Here is a 10,893-nt window from a genome sequence, read left to right as displayed (position 1 = left end):
ATGGTAAGTGAGCATCTGTCCAGCCTAGACGAGTTCAAATCACCAGGACCAGATGGATTACACCCCAAGGTTCTCAAGGAACTGGCAGACGTGATCTCAGAACCACTGAATTATATTTTTCAAAGATCCTGGAGCACTGGGGAACTACCAGAGGACTGGAAGAGAGCTGATGTAGTTCCCATCTTCAAAAAAGGGAAAAAAATAGATCCAGAAAACTAGACCTATCAGCCTGACCTCAATACCTGGGAAGATTCTGGAAAAGATAATCAAACAACAAATCAGCGAAATCCTTGATGCAAACAAAGTTATCACTAAAAGCCAACATGGGTTTGTCAAAAACAGATCATGCCAGACAAACCTTATTGCATTCTTTGACCAAGTGACAAAACTAGTGGACCAGAGGAATTCTGTAGATATAATTTACTTGAATTTCAGTAAGGCATTTGATAAAGTAGATCACAACCTACTACTTGATAAGATCGAAAAATGTGGGTTAGATAGCATCACCACCAGATGGATTCGTAGCTGGCTGACAGGCCGTACTCAGTTTGTGGTCCTCAATGGAACTGCATCTACATGGAAGGAAGTGTGTAGTGGGGTACCCCAGGGCTCTGTTCTGGGCCCAGTGCTCTTCAATATCTTCATCAACGATTTGGATGAGGGGATGGGGAACTCATTAAATTTGCAGATGACACCAAGCTGGCAGGAATAGCCAATACTCCAGAAGATAGGTTTAAGATACAGGAGGATCTGGACAGACTCGAACACTGGGCACTATCTAACAAAATGAAATTCAATGGTGAAAAAACTAAGGTTCTGCATTTAGGCAGGAAAAATCAAATGCACAGGTATAGTATAGGTGGTACCTTGCTCGATAGTAGTAACTGTGAGAGAGATCTCGGAGTCCTAGTGGACAATCACTAAAATATGAGCCAGCAGTATACTGCAGCTGCCAAAAAAGCAAACACAGTGCTAGGCTACATTAAAAGAGGGATAGAATCAGGATCGCGTGAAGTACTAATACCACTTTACAATGCCTTGGTAAGGCCACACCTGGAATACTGCATCCAGTTTTGGTCACCACGATGTAAAAAAGATGTCGAGACTCTAGAAAGAGTACAGAGAAGAGCAAGAAAGATGATTTGGGGGACTGGAGACTAAAACATATAGGAAACGGTTGCTGGAATTGGGTATGTGTAGTTTAATGAAGAGAAGGGTGAGGGGTGACATGATAGCAGTGTTCCAATATCTCAGGGGCTGCCACAAAGAAGAGGGAGCCAGGCTGTTCTCCAGAGCACCTGAGAGCAGGACAAGAAGCAATGGATGAAAACTAGTCAAGGAGAGAAGCAACCTAGAACTAAGGAGAAATTTCCTGACAGTTAGAACAATTAATCAGTGGAACAACCTGCCTCCAGAAGTGGTGAATGCTTCAACACTGGAAGTTTTTAAGAAGAGACTGGCCAGCCATTTGTCTGAAATGGTATAGGGTTTCCTGCCTTAGCAGGGGGTTGGACTAGATGACCTCCAAAGTCCCTTCCAACATTATTATTATGATGATGATGATGATGATGATGATGATGATGATGATGATGATGATGGCTATAGTCTGGATAAATCTGAGAATTATGAAAACTGTTAACTACTGACATCTAGTGGAGGATTAGACCATAAAAGTACAGCTGCTTTGACTTTTAGCCAAATAAAGAACAGCTGGGAACAGAGGAAAGAATACATACTGGACCATCTACTACAAAGTGAGAATCACATTTGTTTTAAAAACTGTTGACCTTCTGGGATTATAAATACTTACTGAGCTGTAATTTCTAAGATCAAGAATTGTTTGAAAAGAAAGAAAAACCTTGACCTTTGGCTAATCTTCTAGGGGAGAATTTACTGGAAAGCTCTTAGCTGGGTAAACATTCTGGACTGCAATTTTGTCTGGTTGATAATTGTAAGACTTCTGAACAGAAGAACTGTTATAAAACATTCCTTTCATTGGTGCTTTGATAACTAGAAACACATTGGATTACAGAAACCACATATAAAAAAGAACTATATAAGATTTGGTTGTTTGGATTTTTAGATTAGCTGGTTTGATAAGGCTAAACATAGAGACTATGGTATCAGTGAAAGACTATCTGGAGGGGGGGAAAAGAGAAAATGGATGTTGCATACCTATCTAAAAGTGACAGGAAACCACACCTCATATTCCCTTCTGAAGGCCCCAACCTGGAACATCAGAGATCTGCAGGAACAACACAACAAGATAAGATATATAATTTCCAGGAGGAAATGTAAGCAATGCTGCGACAGATTCAAATGACAATTGTTTCAAACCACAATGACATTAAAAACAACTTCGATGACATAAATGAGCACATCTTCAATTTAAACTTACAATTAAAAAACTGTCAGAAAACAACAATAAAGAATAAACAAACAAATCAGATAACAGAGCATAAATCAGAGGAAAGTGACCCAAATAGGGAAGCTACAAATGAAGAGAACTACAGCTTAAGACAAACAAAAGAAAATCTGCAAGATTTTGCCACAACAATGAAAATGGAAAAGATAATTTATCTTTCAGGACTTCAAAACAAACTTGAGGATAAGAAAGACATTCTAACAAAATGGATTACAGAGCTGCCAGGAAAATCATTAGAGTTTGGGAGACCAAAAATGTACATCCTACTTAACTTGTCTTTCCCATTCCCACCACACTCACAAAAATACAGGAAGAACTCCCTGGCAAGCATAACATATTGACTCAGAAAACTACCTGGCAAAAGAAGAAGACTAGAGCTATATTTAAGAGATTTGATTCGATTTACCAGATGGAGTACTATATGATTAAACAAAGAAAAGAAGAAATAAGGGAGGCATGATAGCAGTATTCCTGTATTTGAGGGACTGCCAGAAAGAAGAGCGGGTCACATTATTCTCCAAAGCACCGGAGGGCAGGACAAGAAACAATGGTTGGAAACTGATCAAAGAGAGAAGCAACCTGGAATTAAGAAGAAACTTCCTGACAGGGAGGGCAATTAACTAGTGGAAAGCTTGCCTCCAGAAATTGTGGGCGCTCCATCACTGGAGATTTTTAAGAAGAGACTGGACAGTCACTTTCTGAGATGGCATAGGTTTTCCTGCTTAAGCAGGGGGCTGGACTCGAAGACGTTCAAGGTCCCTTCCAGATCTATTTTTTATATATATTGCGTAATTCAATGAAGCTATGAGCTATGCCATGCAGGGCCACTCAAGATGGAAAGGTCATAGCAGAGAGTTCTGACAAAACGTGATCCACTGGAGAAGGAAATGGCAACCCACTCCAGTATCTTTGCCATGAAATGGACAGTACTAAAAGGCAAAATGATATGACGCTGGAAGATGAGCCCCTCAGGTCGGAAGGCGTCCAATATGCTACTGGGGAAGAGCAGAGGGCTAGTACTAGTAGCACCAGAAAGAATGAAGCGACTGGGCCAAAGCCAAAAGGATGCTCAGCTGTGGATGTGTCTGGTGGTGAAAGGAAAGTCCGATGCTGTAAAGATTTTTTCTCCATAGGAACCTGGAATGTAAGATCCATGAATCAAGGCAAGCTGGATGTGGTCAAACAAGAGATGACAAGACTGAACATCGACATCTTAGGTATCAGCGAACTAAAATGGACAGGAATGGGTGAATTTAATTCAGATGACCATCAGGTATACTACTGCGGGCAAGAATCCCTCAGAAGAAATGGAGTAGCCTTCATAGTCAATAAAAGAGTAGGAAAAGCAATACTGGGATACAATCCTCAAAATGACAGAATGATCTCAGTTCGAATCCAAGGCAAACCATTCAATATCACAGTAGTCCAAGTCTATGCCCCAACCACCAGTACTGAAGAGGATGAAATTGACCGGTTCTATGAAGCCCTACAGCACCTTATAGAACTAACACCCAAAAATGATATTCTTATCATCATGGGGGATTGGAATGCTAAAGTAGGAAGCCAAAAGATAACCGGAATAACAGGCAAGTTTGGCCTTGGAGTGCAAAATGAAGCAGGGCACAGGCTGATAGAATTCTGTCAAAAGAATAGGATGGTCATAGCAAACACTCTTTTCCAACAACCCAAGAGACGGCTCTACACATGGACATCACCAGATGGTCAATACAGAAAACAGATTGACTATATGCTCTGCAGCCAAAGATGGAGAAGCTCTATACAGTCAGTAAAAACAAGACCAGGAGCTGACTATGGCTCAGACCATGAGCTTCTCATTGCAAAGTTTAGGCTTAAACTGACAAAAGTAGGGAAAAGCAGTAGACCACTCAGGTATGAATTAAATTTATTTATTTATTTTATTACATTTATATACCACCCTTTCCCGGAGGACTCAGGGCGGTTTACAGGGCAATTAAAAACCAAAAATACAAAAGTTAAAAACCAAGTTTAAAAAAGATTAAAGTTATCCCTATATAAATAAAACCCCAATTAAAATAAATTAATCCTCAGCCTGGGCCAGAGAGCTCGAAGAGCCAGGTCTTCAGGCCCCGGCGGAATGAGCGGAGGTCGGGGGCAGTCCTCAGCTCCACTGGCAGCTGGTTCCAAAGGGCAGGCGCCCCCACTGAGAAGGCCCTATCCCTGGGTGTTACCCGCCGGCAATCTCTTACCGGTGGCACCCTGTGGGAGCGCACTGGACGAAGGGAACTTGATGCCAGCAGCAGGTGTTCCCTCAGATATCCCGGACCCAAGCCATGTAGGGCTTTATAGGTCATCACCAGCACCTTGAATTTCACCCGGAGGGCAACCGGAAGCCAATGCAGCTCGCGGAGTAGAGGTGTTACATGGGAGTATCGGGAGACCCCCATCACAACTCACGCGGCCGCATTCTGCACCAGTTGAAGCCTCCGAGTGGTCCTCAAGGGCAGCCCCATGTAGAGAGCGTTGCAGTAGTCCAAACGGGAGGTCATGAGCGCATGAGTGACTGTGTGTAGGGCATCTCGGTCCAGATAGGGTCGCAACTGGCGCACCAGGCGAACCTGGGCAAAAGCCCCCCTGGTCACGGCTCCTATATGGTCTTCAAAATTGAGTCGTGAATCCAGGAGGACGCCCAAGTTGCGAGCCCTATCAACGGGGGGTAACACCTCACCCCCCATCGTTAGAGATGGAATAGTCTGGTTGACCCGAGATGCCGATATGCACAGCCACTCAGTCTTGGCGGGATTGAGACGAAGCCTGTTTCTCCCCATCCAGACCTGGACTGCCTCCAGGCAACGGGACATCATATCATATCCCTGTTGAATATACAGTAGAGGTGACAAATAGATTTAAGGAATTAGATCTGATAGACAGAGTGCCTGAAGAACTATGGACAGAGGTTTGCAACATTGTACAACAGGTAGCAACCAAAACCATCCCAAAGAAAAAGAAATGTAAGAAAGCAAAATGGCTGCCTGAGGAAGCTTTGCAAATAGCTGAGGAAAGGAGGGAAGCGAAAGGCAAGGGAGAAAAAGAAAGATACGCCCAATTGAATGCAGAATTCCAGAGAATAGCTAGAAGAGATAAGAATGCCTTCTTAAATGAACAGTGCAAAGAAATAGAAGAAAACAATAGAATAGGGAGGACCAGAGATCTTTTCAAGAAAATTGGAGAAATGAAGGGAACGTTTAATGCAAAAATGGGCATGATAAAGGACCAAAATGGCAGGGACCTAACAGAGGCAGAGATTAAGAAGAGGTGGCAAAATTACACAGAAGAACTATACAAGAATGAGCTTAACATCCCTGATAATCACAATGAGGTGGTCACTTACCTCGAGCCAGACATCCTAGAATGTGAAGTGAAGTGGGCCTTAGAAAAACTGAGCAACAACAAAGCTAGTGGAGGTGACAGTATTCCAGCTGAGCTATTCAAAATCTTAAAAGACGATGCAGTAAAAGTGCTACACTCAATTTGCCAGCAAATTTGGAAAACTCAACAGTGGCCATAGGATTGGAAAAGATCAATTTACATTCTAATTACAAAGAAGGCAATGCCAAAGAATGTTCAAACTATCGAACCATTGCACTCATTTCTCATGATAGTAAAGTTATGCTTAAAATCCTACAAGCTAGATTTCAGCAGTATGTGGATCGAGAACTACCAGAAGTACAGGCAGGATTTCGAAGAGGCAGAGGAACTAGAGATCAAATTGCCAACATACGCTGGATCATGGAGAAAGCTAGAGAGTTCCAGAAAAACATCTACTTCTGCTTCATTGACTATGCTAAAGCCTTTGATTGTGTGGATCATAACAAACTGTGGCAAGTCCTTAAAGAGATGGGCGTACCAGACCATCTTATTTGTCTCTTGAGAAACCTATATGCGGGCCAAGAAGCAACAGTGAGAACTGGACACGGAACCACTGATTGGTTCAAAATTGGGAAAGGAGTCCGGCAAGGCTGTATACTGTCGCCTTGCCTATTTAACTTATATGCAGAGCACATCATGAGAAAGTTGGAATTAAGATTGCCGGATGAAACATCAACAACCTAAGATGTGCAGATGATACCACTCTAATGGCAGAAAGTGAAGAAGAACTAAAGAGCCTCTTGTTGCGGGTGAAGAATGAGAGTGCAAAACGTGGGTTGAAACTAAACATTAAGAAAACCAAGATCATGGCATCCGGCCCTCTCAATTCCTGGCAAATAGATGGGGAAGAAATGGAGGTAGTGACAGATTTTATTTTCCTGGGCTCCAAGATCACTGCAGATGGGGACTGTAGCCAAGAAATTAAAAGACGCTTGCTCCTGGGGAGGAAAGCCATGGCAAATCTAGACAGCACACTAAAAAGCAGAGACATCATCCTGTCAACAAAAGTGCGTATAGTCAAGGCTATGGTCTTCCCAGTTGCAATGTATGGCAGTGAAAGCTGGACCATAAGAAAGGCTGAGCGCCAAAGAATTGAAGCCTTTGAACTATGGTGCTGGAGAAGACTCCTGCGAGTCCCTTGGACTGCAAGGCGATCAAACCGGTCAGTCCTAGAGGAGATCAACCCTGACTGCTCTTTAGAAGGCCAGATCCTGAAGCTAAAACTCAAATACTTTGGCCACCTAATGAGAAGGAAGGACTCACTGGAGAAGAGCCTAATGCTGGGAAAGATTGAGGGCAATAGAAGAAGGGGACGACAGAGAATGAGGTGGCTGGATGGAGTCACTGAAGCAGTAGGCGTGAGCTTAAATGGACTCCAGAAGATGGTAGAGGACAGGAAGGCCTGGAGGAACATTGTCCATAGGGTTGTGATTGGTCGGACACGACTTCGCAACTAACAACAAGAACAAAAAAGACTGCTAGTGTAAAAAAAAATCAATAAAATATATTTTTTAAAAAACCACCTGAGTTTAGAAAAAGGCAACATTTCTGATGTGAAACTGGGGATCCTTCAAATCCGCTATTACCCCATTGTAAGAGTTACAGAAAGAATGAAATAAAGAGGTTTCCTCACCTTGTTCAGCTTTTCCATCTGTGCAATATTGTTCTCATAAATCACCAGTTTGGAACCCTGGATTCCCTGTCTTTCTAGATGCCCAGATTTCATCCTGGTGACAGAATTGTTGGTGTAAACCATCCAGTTCACAATGTCCAAGTCAACAGCCGGGTCTCCATTCTCATCAAAATACACCCCATCAATGGAATGATTATACAACTGGGGGTTTTGAAGGAAAGCATGAAACTGGAAAGGAAGAGGAAAGGAGAGTATTTGGAAAGGAAACCAGACGTTCTATGATAAAAGCCCCTGGTTTACCCTGAGGGCAAACTGAATATTTCTCTACACAAATCCCAGGTTCTAGATTTATTTACTCCTTCAGGGCAGAAACTGGACATAGTTGAACCATAACAGCTACTAACGTATTGCTTAAATACATACAGAGTAAACTGTTGAAAGAAAAAGAGAACATTTTTGGTAACCTGGATGCTGAACCCTCCCTTCTTACAGTTTGGAACTGAGTTGTGCACTAAAATACCTGCCAGGCCTTCAGCCTTTGAGCTCCCAGGTTCTCACCATTGTTTCTCATTGGCCCCTTGGATCTGGAGAGATAGGCTGAATGCAAGGCCAGCCCCACAGCCCAGATTATGTTGTAAGTGAAAGAGCTGCCGAGAGACAGGATTTGTTGGATCTCTTCCTGGGGTAGAAGCTCCATTTCTTCTCTTTCCCTGCACTGTCTCCAGACTTTCAAAGAGAAAACGTCCTTGGTGGAGGAACACGTAAAGGATTTCTCTACAAAGTGTTTCATGGAGGAGTGAAATTGTTTAAAAGCGTCAAAGGCCACCATTTTATTTGTCTGCACAAGAAAGGAAAAAAAGCCCCAAATGTTTTCGAAGGTAGAGATACTACTTTCCATGAAATCCCAAGTGAGATCCCAGCAGGCTGCTATGATCCAGAGTTTTCCCATGGTGGGTTCCTTGAGACGTTTAAGCATTCCGTGCGTAATGAATATTCCTATCTGGAATGAACTAATCTCTGCACTGTAGAGAAAGACATTCACTTGTCTCCACTTGGCAAATGATTCCAATGTCATCACCAGGTTTGTGACTTTTATGGAAAACAGTTGAGATAAAACTGGACAAATGCCCTTCTTGACCAGCATGGAAGTCATTGTCCTCATGAACCTCTCTCCCTGGTCGGTGTCTGGAGCCATCAGGCCAACCAAGGTCCATCTGAAATGGAGGAGCAGCTCGACCATCCCTGGATACTGGACACCTTCAGCAGGAAGCATTGGGTAGAAGAAAGGAAACTGAGTTTTGTCCCTCAGAATTGGGGAAACAAAACTGTAACTGATCTGAAAAAGGAAGACAAATTTATTATGTGACTGTTTTGGCTCCCAGAATTAAGATGCTTTATAATTCCAGAAATCATACAGTATAACTCAATGAAATGGGTGTTCAGAAAGATTTATTTCCAGATAATCTAGGCAAACTTTCTTTGCTGTGGACTGGTCTGGTCACAATCATATCTATCCACTTCTGTAGGTAAAAAAGGAGTAATTTCCTCCATATCATCAGCGTTACCTGATTACAGCTGCTAGACACGCGTGTAGCATATTTAGTACAAAGGTCTTAGAAGCCTGGCATACAGCCAGGAAATCCTGTAATAAACTATGAAGCTCCACCCACTTAACTAGAAAGCATGGTATTCACTAAACAGCTAGACTACACTTCCCATAAGCCATCTTTGACCAAGTGACAAAATTAGTGGACCAGAGGAACGCTGTAGATATAATTTACTTGGATTTCAGTAAGGCATTTGATAAAGTAGATCACAACCTACTACTTGATAAGATAGAAAAATGTGGGTTAGATAGCATCACCACCAGATGGATTTGTAGCTGGCTGACAGGCCGTACTCAGCGTGTGGTCCTCAATGGAACCGCATCTACATGGAAAGAAGTGTGTAGTTGGGTGCCCCAGGGCTCTGTTCTGGGCCCAGTGCTCTTCAACATCTTCATCAACGATTTGGATGAGGGGATAGATGGGGAACTCATCAAATTTGCAGATGACACCAAGCTGGCAGGAATAGCCAATACTCCAGAAGATAGGCTTAAGATACAGAAGGATCTGGACAGACTCGAACACTGGGCACTATCTAACAAAATGAAATTCAATGGTGAAAAAAGTAAGGTTCTACATTTAGGCAGGAAAAATCAAATGCATAGGTATAGTATAGGTGGTACCTTGCTCAATAGTAGTAACTGTGAGAGGGATCTCGGAGTCTTAGTAGACAATCACTTCAATATGAGCCAGCAGTGTGCTGCAGCTGCCAAAAAAGCCAACACAGTGCTAGGCTGCATTAACAGAGGGATAGAATCAAGATCAAGTGAAGTACTAATACCACTTTACAATGGTTTGGTAAGGCCACACCTGGAATACTGCATCCAGTTTTGGTCACCACGATGTAAAAAAGATGTCGAGACTCTAGAAAGGGTACAGAGAAGAGCAACCAAGATGATTAGGGGGCTGGAGGCTAAAACATATAGGGAACGGTTGCTGGAATTGGGTATGTGTAGTTTAATGAAGAGAAGGGTGAGGGGTGACATGATAGCAGTGTTCCAATATCTCAGGGGCTACCACAAAGAAGAGGGAGTCAAGCTATTCTCCAAAGCATCTGAAAGCAGGACAAGAAGCAACGGATGGAAACTAGTCAAGGAGAGAAGCAACCTAGAACTAAGGAGAAACTTCCTGACAGTTAGAACAATTAATCAGTGGAACAACCTGCCTCCAGAGGTGGTGAATGCTCCAACACTGGAGGTTTTTAAGAAGAGACTGGACAGCCATTTGCCTGAAATGGTATAGGGTTTCCTGCCTGAGCAGGGGGTTGGACTAGATGACCTCCAAGGTCCCTTCCAACTTTATATATTATTATTATTATTATTATTATTATTATTATTATTATTATTATTATTATTATTATTATTATTATTATTATTATTATTATTATTAATTATTATTATTATTATCTCCTGAGGAAATAGCATTTAACCCTGTAAATGCTACATGTTCTTACATACAATGCTGCTAAGGCTGCTGTATTAACCCTGTAAATGCTAAATACACTAACACAGTTCTTACTTCCTAAACTAGATATAAAATGGAGCAGCTGAATATATACTGGTCCAGCACAGTGACCCAGAAAGCCCCTAAATAGCAATTCTCTTCCCAATGAACCCTTCTGAAATAAAGATTCTTTGGTGGTGACTTCACTGCTCTGCACAGGTATTGATTTTCTTTCTACTTGCTCCTTAAGTGCAGCATTTTGCTGTTTCAATGTGTCGGAAGAATCCTCATATGTCGATTGGGAGACCTATATCATTTCAGATAAATAATACTAATACTGATACTGATACTGATATTGATACTGATACTAATAATAATAA

This window comes from Vipera berus (assembly GCF_964194415.1).
Source record: "Vipera berus genome assembly, chromosome: 2".
Classification (NCBI taxonomy): Eukaryota; Metazoa; Chordata; class Lepidosauria; order Squamata; family Viperidae; genus Vipera; species Vipera berus.
This window is presented reverse-complemented; position numbering follows the sequence as displayed.